This window comes from Salmo salar, chromosome ssa13, assembly GCF_905237065.1.
Source record: "Salmo salar chromosome ssa13, Ssal_v3.1, whole genome shotgun sequence".
In the NCBI taxonomy this organism is placed as follows: domain Eukaryota; kingdom Metazoa; phylum Chordata; class Actinopteri; order Salmoniformes; family Salmonidae; genus Salmo; species Salmo salar.
Window position 1 is genome coordinate 108,700,526 of NC_059454.1, and position 15,000 is coordinate 108,715,525.

The window sequence follows — 15,000 nt, forward strand, 5'->3', positions numbered from 1 at the left end:
TTATGTGTAATTGTACCAGCTCTATACAGTAGTGTTATGTGTAATTGTACCAGCTCTAAACAGGAGTGTTATGTGTAATTGTACCAGGAGTGTTATGTGTAATTGTACCAGGAGTGTTATGTGTAATTGTACCAGTAGTGTTATGTGTAATTGTACCAGCTCTAAACAGTAGTGTTATGTGTAATTGTAACAGTAGTGTTATGTGTAATTGTACCAGGAGTGTTATGTGTAATTGTACCAGTAGTGTTATGTGTAATTGTACCAGGAGTGTTATGTGTAATTGTACCAGTAGTGTTATGTGTAATTGTACCAGGAGTGTTATGTGTAATTGTATCAGCTCTAAACAGGAGTGTTATGTGTAATTGTACCAGGAGTGTTATGTGTAATTGTACCAGCTCTAAACAGGAGTGTTATGTGTAATTGTACCAGCTCTATACAGGAGTGTTATGTGTAATTGTACCAGGAGTGTTATGTGTAATTGTAACAGGAGTGTTATGTGTAATTGTACCAGCTCTATACAGGAGTGTTATGTGTAATTGTACCAGGAGTGTTATGTGTAATTGTACCAGGAGTGTTATGTGTAATTGTACCAGCTCTAAACAGGAGTGTTATGTGTAATTGTATCAGCTCTATACAGGAGTGTTATGTGTAATTGTATCAGCTCTAAACAGGAGTGTTATGTGTAATTGTACCAGCTCTATACAGGAGTGTTATGTGTAATTGTACCAGCTCTAAACAGGAGTGTTATGTGTAATTGTACCAGCTCTAAACAGGAGTGTTATGTGTAATTGTACCAGCTCTATACAGGAGTGTTATGTGTAATTGTACCAGCTCTATACAGGAGTGTTATGTGTAATTGTAACAGGAGTGTTATGTGTAATTGTACCAGCTCTAAACAGGAGTGTTATGTGTAATTGTACCAGCTCTAAACAGGAGTGTTATGTGTAATTGTACCAGCTCTATACAGGAGTGTTATGTGTAATTGTACCAGCTCTATACAGGAGTGTTATGTGTAATTGTAACAGGAGTGTTATGTGTAATTGTAACAGGAGTGTTATGTGTAATTGTACCAGCTCTAAACAGGAGTGTTATGTGTAATTGTACCAGCTCTAAACAGGAGTGTTATGTGTAATTGTACCAGCTCTATACAGGAGTGTTATGTGTAATTGTACCAGCTCTATACAGGAGTGTTATGTGTAATTGTAACAGGAGTGTTATGTGTAATTGTACCAGCTCTAAACAGGAGTGTTATGTGTAATTGTAACAGGAGTGTTATGTGTAATTGTAACAGTAGTGTTATGTGTAATTATGTTTCTCCTCCATTGATCCTCTACACAGGGAACTGTGATGTGCCTGTTAGGAGCTTTGGTTCTGTCTAACGTATTGTTGTTATCGTTAGTATTTCATTTTTTATTGAACGTTTATTTTTCACGTGGAGTCCCATTGAGACCAAGGCCTCTTTCACAAGGGAGTGCTGCATATACACAATTTATCCAATTTACAAATACAGCATCATAAAAATATTTACAAGCCATTCAAGAAAAACAATCAATTCCTCTGCAAAGAGGTCCTTAATCAACAATTTGAACTGCCTCATGCACCAGAACATCCAGTTGAACTGCCCCAGAGGCACCAGAACATCCAGTTGAACTGCCCCAGAGGCACCAGAACATCCAGTTGAACTGCCCCAGAGGCACCAGAACATCCAGTTGAACTGCCACAGAGACACCAGAACATCCAGTTGAACTGCCACAGAGACACCAGAACATCCAGTTGAACTGCCACAGAGGTACCAGAACATCCAGTTGAACTGCCTCAGAGACACCAGAACATCCAGTTGAACTGCCTCAGGCACCAGAACATCCAGTTGAACTGCCCCAGAGGCACCAGCACATCCAGTTGAACTGCCTCAGGCACCAGAACATCCAGTTTTTGTCTGCATTAACTACCAATTTCAGTTCAACCAAGGCTTTCTGCAGGGCAATAAAGACAGATTATAGCTCTGACACAGCCTGGTCAACCGTGGGAGCAACAGAATACACAACAGTGTCATCTGCAAACAGATGTATGTTACACTTTTTGTTTGGCAGATAGACCTATATTGTTTTTATAGAAAGTAAAAAGTATAGGACCAAACATCGACCCCTGTGGGACACCTTTTCCTAATGTCATGGAATCCTGACTTAACGCCATCAGAGAATACACCTTGTGTTCTGTCTGTCAGGTATTGCATGATGCTTGATCCAGGCCAATTGCAGACAATCTTTAAATTAGTAAAGAGTGGTCAACAGTATCAAAAGCCTTCGATAGGTCAGTGAAGAAGGCAGCACAGTCTTTCATTTTTATGCATGTTATTTAACACCAGGGATGCAGTAGGGGTGGTACTATAACCCGGCCTGAATCCAGATTGAGGAACACATTTGGTAGCTAGGGAAAGATCTAGGCTGATAGGTAATCAAAGATTCTAGAACATAGACCCAATGATTCTAGAACATAGACCCATTTGATTTTAGAACATAGACCCATTGATTCTAGAACATAGACCCATTGATTTTAGAACATAGACCCATTAATTCTAGAACATAGACCCATTGATTCTAGAACATAGACCCATTGAGTGGAGAACAACGTGTCTGTGAAGTCCTGCAGGACTCATAATCGTGAAGGTGTGCCGAGGGCTCTCAATGGGGAGATGGTTTTTTAACAAACTCTTCATCACAAACAACATATAGACCGCGTCCGAAATCGGTACCCTTTTCCCTTTGTAGTGTGGACTACTTTTGACCAGAGAGGGTGACCTTTACCTTGCAATTTGTTCTCAGTGGTGAAGTAGAAATGATTGACGCCTTCCCTTGGTATTGAAACACATTCTCCACTATACACTAGATGACATGGTTCAGAGAGAGAGAGGAGTGGATTAAGACTATCAGACTCCATTTCTTCTGGCATCATCTGTAGGGATCTGTCTCTTGTCGCCAGGCAGTCAGTCAGCCAATCAGTCAGTCAGCCAGTCACCAGTCAGTCACCAGTCAGCCAGTCAGTCACCAGTCAGCCAGCCAGTCAGCCAGTCACCAGCCAGTCAGACACCGGCCAGCCAGTCACCAGCCAGTCACCAGCCAGCCAGCCAGTCACCAGCCAGCCAGCCAGCCAGTCAGTCAGTCACCAGTTAGTCAGTCACCAGCCAGTCAGTCACCAATCAGCCAGTCACCAGTCAGTGACAGTCAGTCAGTCACCAGAGAGTCAATCAGCCAATCAGCCAGTCACCAGAGAGTCAATCAGCCAATCAGTCAGTCAGTCACCAGTCAGTCACCAGTCAGTGTCAGTCAGTCACCAGCCAGTCAGCCAGTCACCAGCCAGTCACCAGTCAGTCAGTCAGTCACCAGTTAGTCAGTCCGCCATCAGCCACCAGCCAGTCAGTCAGCCACCCAGTCACCAGTCAGTCAGTCAGTCAGTCACCAGCCAGTCAGTCACCAGAGAGTCAATCAGCCAATCAGTCAGTCAGTCACCAGTCAGTCAGTCAGTCACCAGTCAGCCAGTCAGTCACCAGTCAGCCAGTCAGTCACCAGTCAGCCAGTCAGTCACCAGTCAGCCAGTTAGTCACCAGTCAGCCAGTCACCAGCCAGTCAGTCAGTCACCAACCAGTCAGTCAGTCACCAGCCAGTCAATCAGTTGCCAGTCAGTCTGTCACCAGTCAGTCAGTCACCAGAGAGTCAATCAGCCACCAGCCTGCCAGTCACCAGTCAGTGTCACCAGTCAGTGTCAGTCTGTCACCAGTCAGCCAGTCAGTCAGTCACCAGATAGTGTCAGCCAGTCAGTCAGTCACCAGTCAGCCAGTCAGCCTGCCAGTCACCAGTCAGCCACCAGTCAGTCAGTCACCAGCCAGCCAGTCAGTCACCAGTCAGTGCCAGCCAGTCACCAGCCAGTCAGTTAGTCACCAGCCAGTCAGTTAGTCACCAGCCAGTCAGTCAGTCACCAGTCAGTCAGTCACCAGCCAGTCAGTTAGTCACCAGTCAGTCAGTCACCAGCCAGTCAGTCAGTCACCAGCCAGTCAGTTAGTCACCAGTCAGTCAGTCACCAGTCAGTCAGTTAGTCACCAGTCAGCCAGTTAGTCACCAGCCAGCCAGTTAGTCACCAGCCAGTCAGTCAGTCACCAGCCAGTCAGTCAGTCACCAGCCAGTCAGTCAGTCACCAGTCAGTCAGTCAGTCACCAGTCAGCCAGTTAGTCACCAGTCAGTCAGTTAGTCACCAGTCAGCCAGTTAGTCACCAGCCAGTCAGTTAGTCACCAGCCAGTCAGTCAGTCACCAGCCAGTCAGTCAGTCACCAGCCAGTCAGTTAGTCACCAGCCAGCCAGTTAGTCACCAGCCAGTCAGTCAGTCACCAGCCAGCCAGTTAGTCACCAGCCAGTCAGTCAGTCAGTCACCAGCCAGTCAGTCAGTCAGTCACCAGCCAGTCAGTTAGTCACCAGTCAGCCAGTTAGTCACCAGTCAGTCAGTTAGTCACCAGTCAGCCAGTTAGTCACCAGTCAGTCAGTCAGTCACCAGTCAGTCAGTCAGTCACCAGTCAGCCAGTTAGTCACCAGCCAGTTAGTCAGTCACCAGTCAGCCAGTTAGTCACCAGCCAATTCAGTTAGTCACCAGCCAGCCAGTTAGTCACCAGTCAGTCAGTTAGTCACCAGTCAGCCAGTCAGTCACCAGTCAGCCAGTCACCAGCCAGTCAGTCAGTCACCAACCAGTCAGTCAGTCACCAGCCAGTCAGTCAGTCACCAGTCAGTCACCAGTCAGCCAGTCAGTCTGTCACCAGTCAGTCAGTCACCAGAGAGTCAATCAGCCAATCAGTCAGTCACCAGTCAGTGTCAGCCAGTCACCAGTCAGCCAGTCAGCCACCAGCCTGCCAGTCACCAGTCAGTGTCACCAGTCAGTGTCAGTCTGTCACCAGTCAGCCAGTCAGTCAGTCACCAGATAGTGTCAGCCAGTCAGTCAGTCGCCAGTCAGCCAGCCAGTCACCAGTCAGCCAGCCACCAGCCTGCCAGTCACCAGTCAGCCACCAGCCAGTCAGTCACCAGTCAGTGCCAGCCAGTCACCAGCCAGTCAGTTAGTCACCAGCCAGTCAGTCGGTCAGTTACCAGCCAGTCAGTTAGTCACCAGTCAGTCAGTTAGTCACCAGTCAGTCAGTCACCAGCCAGTTAGTCACCAGCCAGCCAGTTAGTCACCAGCCAGTCAGTCAGTCACCAGCCAGTCAGTCAGTCACCAGCCAGTCAGTCAGTCACCAGTCAGTCAGTTAGTCACCAGTCAGCCAGTTAGTCACCAGCCAGCCAGTTAGTCACCAGTCAGCCAGTTAGTCACCAGTCAGTCAGTTAGTCACCAGTCAGTCAGTTAGTCACCAGCCAGTCAGTTAGTCACCAGTCAGTCAGTCAGTCACCAGTCAGCCAGTTAGTCACCAGCCAGTCAGTCAGTCACCAGTCAGCCAGTTAGTCACCTGCCAGTCAGTTAGTCACCAGTCAGTCAGTCAGTCACCAGTCAGCCAGTTAGTCACCAGTCAGTCAGTTAGTCGTATCTGTTGGAACTTTAAGGCATGAAACACCTTGTAGCTTATAACACCTTTCCTCTGAATCTCTAATGGCACTCTATTCCCTACGTAGTGCACTACTTTTCACCGGAGCCCAGTCCTCTCCCTTCATGTTACTGGGAGCTCTGATGAGTGCAGTGTTAATCCTGTAGATGGCAGTGTATACAAAGGCATGATGAGCTGAGCTGAGCTGAGCTCCTATAACCAGCTCTCTCTGGGTTATTATGGGAGGACAGGAGAGAGGGAGAGAATAGGACTGGAGAGAATAGGACTGGAGAGGAGAGAGGGAGATAATAGGACTGGAGAGGAGAGAGGGAGAGAATAGGACTGGAGAGGAGAGGGAGAGAATAGGACTGGAGAGGAGAGGGAGAGAATAGGACTGGAGAGGAGAGGAGAGAATAGGACTGGAGAGGAGAGGAGAGGGAGAGAGGGAGATTAGGACTGGAGAGGAGAGGGAGAGAGAGAATAGGACTGGAGAGGAGAGGGAGAGAATAGGACTGGAGAGGAGAGGGAGAGAATAGGACTGGAGAGGAGAGGGAGAGAATAGGACTGGAGAGGAGAGGAGAGAATAGGACTGGAGAGGAGAGGAGAGGAGAGGAGAGAATAGGACTGGAGAGGAGAGGAGAGAGAATAGGACTGGAGAGGAGAGGGAGAAGAGAAATGGAATGGATCAGTTTTTCTCATGCCTCTGATCCCATAGAATGAGAGAAGACAGATCATCCCATAGAATGAGAGAAGACAGATCATCCCATAGAATGAGAGAAGACAGATCATCCCATAGAATGAGAGAAGACAGATCATCCCATAGAATGAGAGAAGACAGATCATCCCATAGAATGAGAGAAGACAGATCATCCATAGAATGAGAGAAGACAGATCATCCCATAGAATGAGAGAAGACAGATCATCCATAGAATGAGAGAAGACAGATCATCCATAGAATGAGAGAAGACAGATCATCCCATAGAATGGTAGAAGACAGATCATCCATAGAATGAGAGAAGACAGATCATCCATAGAATGAGAGAAGACAGATCATCCATAGAATGAGAGAAGACAGATCATCCCATAGAATGAGAGAAGACAGATCATCCATAGAATGAGAGAAGACAGATCATCCCATAGAATGAGAGAAGACAGATCATCCCATAGGATGAGAGAAGACAGATCATCCATAGAATGAGAGAAGACAGATCATCCATAGAATGAGAGAAGACAGATCATCCCATAGAATGAGAGAAGACAGATCATTCCATAGAATGTACTGACCCTATCTCTACTGACCCAACCTGTACTGACCCTACCTGTACTGACTCTACCTGTACTGACTTTACCTGTACTGACTCTACCTGTACTTACCCTACCTGTACTGACCCTACCTGTACTGACCCTACCTGTACTGACTCTACCTGTACTGACCCTACCAGCACTGACCCTACCAGCACTGACCCTACCTGTACTGACTCTACCTGTACTGACCCTACCTGTACTGACTCTACCTGTACTGACTCTACCTGTACTGACCCTACCTGTACTGACTCTACCTGTACTGACCCTACCTGTACTGACCCTAACTGTACTGACTCTACCTGTACTGACTCTACCTGTACTGACTTTACCTGTACTGACTCTACCTGTACTGACCCTACCTCTACTGACTCTACCTGCACTGACCCTACCTGTACTGACTCTACCTGTACTGACCCTACCTCTACTGACTTTACCTGTACTGACTTTACCTGTACTGACCCTACCTGTACTGACTCTACCTCTACTGACTCTACCTCTACTGACTCTACCTGTACTGACTCTACCTGTACTGACTCTACCTGTACTGACTCTACCTGTACTAACTTTACCTGTACTGACTTGACCTGTACTGACTCTACCTGTACTGACTCTACCTGTACTGACTTTACCTGTACTGACCCTACCTGTACTGACCCTACCTGTACTGACCCTACCTGTACTGACTCTACCTGTACTTACCCTACCTGTACTGACTCTACCTGTACTGACCCTACCTGTACTGACCCTACCTGTACTGACTCTACCTGTACTGACTCCAGCTGTACTGACTTTACCTGTACTGACTCTACCTGTACTGACTCTACCTGTACTGACCCTACCTGTACTGACCCTACCTGTACTGACTCTACCTGTACTGACCCTACCTCTACTGACCCTACCAGCACTGACCCTACCTGTACTGACTCTACCTGTACTGACCCTACCTGTACTGACTCTACCTGTACTTACCCTACCTGTACTGACTCTACCTGTACTGACTCTACCTGTACTGACCCTACCTGTACTGACTCTACCTGTACTGACTCTACCTGTACTGACTCTACCTGTACTGACCCTACCTCTACTGACTCTACCTGTACTGACTCTACCTGTACTGACCCTACCTCTACTGACTTTACCTGTACTGACTTTACCTGTACTGACCCTACCTGTACTAACTCTACCTCTACTAACTCTACCTCTACTGACTCTACCTGTACTGACTCTACCTGTACTGACTTTACCTGTACTGACTCTACCTGTACTGACTCTACCTGTACTGACTTTACCTGTACTGACTCTACCTGTACTGACTTGACCTGTACTGACTCTACCTGTACTGACTCTACCTGTACTGACTACCTGTACTGACCCTACCTGTACTGACCCTACCTGTACTGACTCTACCTGTACTGACCCTACCTGTACTGACTCTACCTGTACTGACCCTACCTGTACTGACCCTACCTGTACTGACTCTACCTGTACTGACTCCAGCTGTACTGACTTTACCTGTACTGACTCTACCTGTACTGACTCTACCTGTACTGACTCTACCTGTACTGACCCTACCTGTACTGACCCTACCTGTACTGACCCTACCTGTACTGACTCTACCTGTACTGACCCTACCTCTACTGACCCTACCAGCACTGACCCTACCTGTACTGACCCTACCTGTACTGACTCTACCTGTACTTACCCTACCTGTACTGACTCTACCTGTACTGACCCTACCTGTACTGACCCTACCTCTACTAACTCTACCTCTACTGACTCTACCTCTACTGACTCTACCTGTACTGACTCTACCTGTACTGACTTTACCTGTACTGACTTTACCTGTACTGACTCTACCTGTACTGACTTGACCTGTACTGACTCTACCTGTACTGACTTTACCTGTACTGACCCTACCTGTACTGACCCTACCTGTACTTACCCTACCTGTACTGACTCTACCTGTACTGACTCTACCTGTACTGACTCTACCTGTACTGACCCTACCTGTACTGACCCTACCTGTACTGACTCTACCTGTACTGACTCTACCTGTACTGACCCTACCTGTACTGACCCTACCTGTACTGACTCTACCTGTACTGACCCTACCTGTACTGACCCTACCTGTACTGACTCTACCTGTACATATGGATTTGAGTGAAAAGTATTTGAATAAACATGAAAAGGTGAATGTAAGAAGTGTTCATTTCAAATAGACTAGATTTCATATTAAACAGCATATAAACACTCTAAAGGTCAGGAGACAGACAGGGAGCCTAAGAAGGAAAATTAATTATGTAGGCAATATTATTACAGTTATTTCAAGGATATAGCCTACAAAAGAAACACAGAGCATTCGGATAGTATTCAGACCCCCACATTTTGTTACATTACAGCCTTATTCTAAAATGGATTAAGTATTTGTTTTTTCTCATCAATCTCTACATACAATACCCCATAATACCTTATTTACATAAGTATTCAGACCCATTGTTATGAGACTCGAAATTGAGCCCAGGTGCATCCTGTTTCCATTGATCATCCTTGAGATGTTTCTACAACATGATTGGAGTCCACCTGTGATAAATTCAATTAATTGTCCTTTGGAAAGGTACACACCTGTCTATATAAGGTCCCACAGTTGACAGTGCATGTTAGAGCAAAAACCAAGCCATGAGGTCGAAGGAATTGTCCGTAGAGCTCCGAGACAAGATTGTGTCAATTGTATCATGAGAGGGACAGCTGGTTGACTTTACATGGCTAGGCCTAATATCATGAGAAGGACAGCTGGTTGACTTTACATGGCTAGGCCTAATATCATGAGAAGGACTGGCTAGGCCTAATATCATGAGAAGGACAGCTGGTTGACTTTACATGGCTAGGCCTAATATCATGAGAAGGACAGCTGGTTGACTTTAAATGGCTAGGCCTAATATCATGAGAAGGACAGCTGGTTGACTTTACATGGCTAGGACTAATATCATGAGAGGGACAGCTGGTTGCTTTACATGGCTAGGCCTAATATCATGAGAAGGACAGCTGGTTGACTTTACATGGCTAGGCCTAATATCATGAGAGGGACAGCTGGTTGACTTTACATGGCTAGGCCTAATATCATGAGAAGGACAGCTGGTTGACTTTACATGGCTAGGCCTAATATCATGAGAAGGACAGCTGGTTGACTTTACATGGCTAGGCCTAATATCATGAGAGGGACAGCTGGTTGACTTTACATGGCTAGGCCTAATATCATGAGAAGGACAGCTGGTTGACTTTACATGGCTAGGCATAATATCATGAGAAGAACAGCTGGTTGACTTTACATGGCTAGGCCTAATATCATGAGAAGGACAACTGGTTGACTTTACATGGCTAGGCCTAATATCATGAGAGGGACAGCTGGTTGACTTTACATGGCTAGGCCTAATATCATGAGAAGGACAGCTGGTTGACTTTACATGGCTAGGCCTAATATCATGAGAGGGACAGCTGGTTGACTTTACATGGCTAGGCCTAATATCATGAGAAGGACAGCTGGTTGACTTTACATGGCTAGGCCTAATATCATGAGAAGAACAGCTGGTTGACTTTACATGGCTAGGCCTAATATCATGAGAAGGACAGCTGGTTGACTTTACATGGCTAGGCCTAATATCATGAGAGGGACAGCTGGTTGACTTTACATGGCTAGGCCTAATATCATGAGAAGGACAGCTGGTTGACTTTACATGGCTAGGCCTAATATCATGAGAAGGACAGCTGGTTGACTTTACATGGCTAGGCCTAATATCATGAGAAGGACAGCTGGTTGACTTTACATGGCTAGGCCTAATATCATGAGACGGACAGCTGGTTGCTCGGTCACTTTTACTAGCTGGAATGTTTAATCTTTAAATCACCCAGTGAACCATAAAAGGGTTCTTTCTCATTTAAATCACCTTAAAGTAGACATCTCCTTTCTTCAGGACACTCAGCTCGGCACTTTAGACCACTCCACAGGAGGGTGGATCAGCCTATCATATCATTCCAATTTTCATTCTGAAACTAGAGGAGCAGCAATTTTAATAAGTAAGAACATACTGTTCTCAATGTCAAACGTAGAGGCAGACTCAGCAGGCCATTTCATTATTGTAGTAGGAAGACTGTATTGGCTAACATTTACGCATCAAATTGGGGTAACAGTTCATTCTTCACAAATGTATTTTTATCGATTACCAAATATGGACACACACCACCTAATTCTAGGTGGTGATATGAATTGTGTACTGTCACCCAATCTGGATCGTTGCTCTCCTAAGGTATCATCTTCATCAAAAACAGTATCCACAATTCAACTTTTTCTTAAGACATATGCCACATCTGATGAGTGGCGTTTCCCACAATCCCACAGCTATGGAGTATTATTTTTTTCTCGCCAGTTCGTAAGACCTTCTCACGTATAGACTGCTTTTTCAAAGACAATAGATTTCTGCCACTTATCACGGAGTGTGATTTACCAAGCTGTAGTCATTTTGGATCATTCTCCTCTTCTCCTATGAAACTACTTATGCCAAATACACAGCCTAATTATTGACCTGGCTGGTTTAACTCACTACTGCTATCAGAAGACCTTACTATGAAACTACTTATGCCAAATACACAGCCTAATTATTGACCTGGCTGGTTTAACTCACTACTGCTATCAGATGAAACCTTTGTTGCTTTTATATAATTTCAAATTGATCTATTTCTCTTATTTCAAACCAATCCAACAGTATGGGAATCAACGAAGGCTTATATAAGGGACCAAATGATTTCGTACAGAGCAAGATTAAGAAAGTGTAATATTCAACGCCGAGGGGAACATACAAATAAAATCTTGGATTTGGTTATGGCATATTTACACTCTTCCTCCGCAGATTTACTAAAACAACATTTGACTCATCAGACAGAGTTTGATCTTCTTTCAACTCGACGAGCTGAACATCGAATGAGTAAATCTCCATACGAAAATGATGAACATGGAGAGAAATCAGGGAAAACGCTAGCACATCAGCTGTCAGAACCGCAAATCAAACCATACCTGAGGTAACTGACGAGCTGGGTAACACATGTATTGATGATTTAGAGGTCAATTCATGCTTTCAGAACTTTTACTCACAATTATACACTTCGGAATCCGCTGGTAATGCTACCTTACTCTACACCTTCTTTGAGAACTTAGATATTCCTACAGTTGAACCTGAGATAGTTGCTGAATTAGAAGAACAGTTCTCTGCAGAAGAGATTGTGTTAGCAATTCAATCTATGCAGTGTGGTAAATCCCCTGGACCCGACGGATTTATGAGCAAATTCTTTAAAAAAATTCTCAGATCAACTCTCTCCTCTCTTGCTTTCTGTATTTGAGGAATCATTCTCCTTAAACTCTTTACCCTCAAGAAATGAGACAAACATGTTTTTCACTTATTCTGAAAATGGAAGAAAAAAACCTTGTGTATGGTTCATATATAGGCCAAGTTCTTTACTGATTTGTGATGTAAAGATACTTTCTAAGATGATTGCCTACTGTTTTGAGTCAGTCCTTCCCTCCATTATCTCTACAGATCAAACTGGTTTTGAGTCAGTCCTTCCCTTCATTATCTCTACAGATCAAACTGGTTTTGAGTCAGTCCTTCACTCCATTATCTCTACAAATCAAACTGGTTTTGAGTCAGTTCTTCCCTCCATTATCTCTACAGATCAAACTGGTTTTGAGTCAGTCCTTCCCTCCATTATCTCTACAGATCAAACTGGTTTCATTAAAAAATAGTCTTTCTTTTTTTCAACATCAGACGTCTTTATAATACCTCTTCATCTGACACTCCCGAGATATTGTTATCACTTGATGCTGAGAATTTGATGCCGTTTGATCGGGTAGATTGGGATTATCTATTTTATACTCTCAAACAATTTGGATTCAGTCCCAATTTTATGTCCTGGATCAAAAATCCTTTACTCCACCCCTATGGCTGCAGTGCGCACAAATAATAACTTTTCATCTTATGGTTATTATGGTCCCGTGTGGCTCAGTTGGTAGAGCATGGTGTTTGCAATGCCAGGGTTGTGGGTTCGATTCCCACGGGGGGACCAGTATGGGAAAAGAATGTATGAAATGTATGCATTCACTACTGTAAGTCGCTCTGGATAAGAGCGTCTGCTAAATGACTAAAATGTAAAATGTAATTTCCAACTTCAGCGTGGGACAAGACAGGGTTGTCCTCTGTCCCCTCAGCTGTTTGCCATGACAATTGAGAATAACACCACTATCAAAGGTATTTGAAAGAGAGGGCTTAGAGCATGACGTCTCACTCTATGTGGATGACATGCTATTATATATGTCTGATCCTTTAACTTGTCTTCCAGAGATCCAGCTTCTACTAAAGACAGTTGGTAAAATATCTGGGTTGAAGGTTCATCTACAAAAAAAGTGAATTGATGCCTATTAATCCTTCTGCCATGCAAACATATTTTAGTCATGTGACTTGGCAGAGTATGCTTCAGCGATACCATTCTTCATCTATATGTCTAAGACATGCTGTAATTCAATTTAAAATAGTTAATCGGCTGCATTGGTCAAAGGGAAATTTATCAAAGATTAGACCAGAAATTGATCCCGCTTGTGACCGATGTAAACAGGCTCCTGCTACCTGCACGTGTTTTGGACATGCCCGAAATTGACAGGAGGCCCCTCTAAACAGTTCTATAGAGTGACACCACAGGAGGCCCCTCTAAACAGTTCTATAGAGTGACACCACAGGAGGCCCCTCTAAACAGTTCTATAGAGTGACACCACAGGAGGCCCCTCTAAACAGTTCTATAGGACTGGCACCACAGGAGGCCCCTCTAAACAGTTCTATAGGACTGGCACCACAGCAGGCCCCTCTAAACAGTTCTATAGAGTGACACCACAGGAGGCCCCTCTAAACAGTTCTATAGAGTGACACCACAGGAGGCCCCTCTAAACAGTTCTATAGAGTGACACCACAGGAGGCCCCTCTAAACAGTTCTATAGGACTGGCACCACAGCAGGCCCCTCTAAACAGTTCTATAGAGTGACACCACACACACACACACACACACACACACACACACGCTAACCCAGTCTACAACCCAGTCCACAACCCACACACACACACACAGCTAACCCAGGCCACAACCCACACACACACACACTCAGCTAACCCAGTCCACACACACTCACCCAGTCCTCTCTGTGTTCATCCTTAACCCAGTCCTCTCTGTGTTCATCCCTAACCCAGTCCTCTCTGTGTTCATCCCTAACCCAGTCCTCTCTGTGTTCATCCTTAACCCAGTCCTCTCTGTGTTCATCCCTAACCCAGTCCTCTCTGTGTTCATCCCTAACCCAGTCCTCTGTTTCATCCCTAACCCAGTCCTCTCTGTGTTCATCCCTAACCCAGTCCTCTCTGTGTTCATCCCTAACCCAGTCCTCTCTGTGTTCATCCCTAACCCAGTCCTCTCTGTGTTCATCCCTTACCCAGTCCTCTCTGTGTTCATCCCTAACCCAGTCCTCTCTGTGTTCATCCCTAACCCAGTCCTCTCTGTGTTCATCCCTAACCCAGTCCTCTCTGTGTTCATCCCTTACCCAGTCCTCTCTGTGTTCATCCCTAACCCAGTCCTCTCTGTGTTCATCCCTAACCCAGTCCTCTCTGTGTTCATCCCTAACCCAGTCCTCTCTCTGTGTGTTCATCCCTAACCCAGTCCTCTCTGTGTTCATCCCTAACCCAGTCCTCTCTGTGTTCATCCCTAACCCAGTCCTCTCTCTGTGTGTTCATCCCTAACCCAGTCCTCTCTGTGTTCACCCCTAACCCAGTCCTCTCTCTGTGTTCATCCCTAACCCAGTCCTCTCTGTGTTCACCCCTAACCCAGTCCTCTCTCTGTGTCCATCCCTAACCCAGTCCTCTCTGTGTTCACCCCTAACCCAGTCCTCTCTGTGTTCACCCCTAACCCAGTCCTCTCTCTGTGTTCATCCCTAACCCAGTCCTCTCTGTGTTCACCCCTAACCCAGTCCTCTCTCTGTGTTCATCCCTAACCCAGTCCTCTCTGTGTTCACCCCTAACCCAGTCCTCTCTCTGTTCATCCCTAACCCAGTCCTCTCTGTGTTC

General features: G+C 45.5%; 1 protein-coding gene across 1 annotated transcript in view; it reads left to right on the plus strand.

Annotated features, from left to right (window-relative positions):
* The window catches only part of LOC106568552 (methyl-CpG-binding domain protein 2), a 118,724-nt gene that overhangs the window by 93,672 nt on the left and 10,052 nt on the right, over window positions 1–15,000 (plus strand). The window lies entirely within an intron of this gene.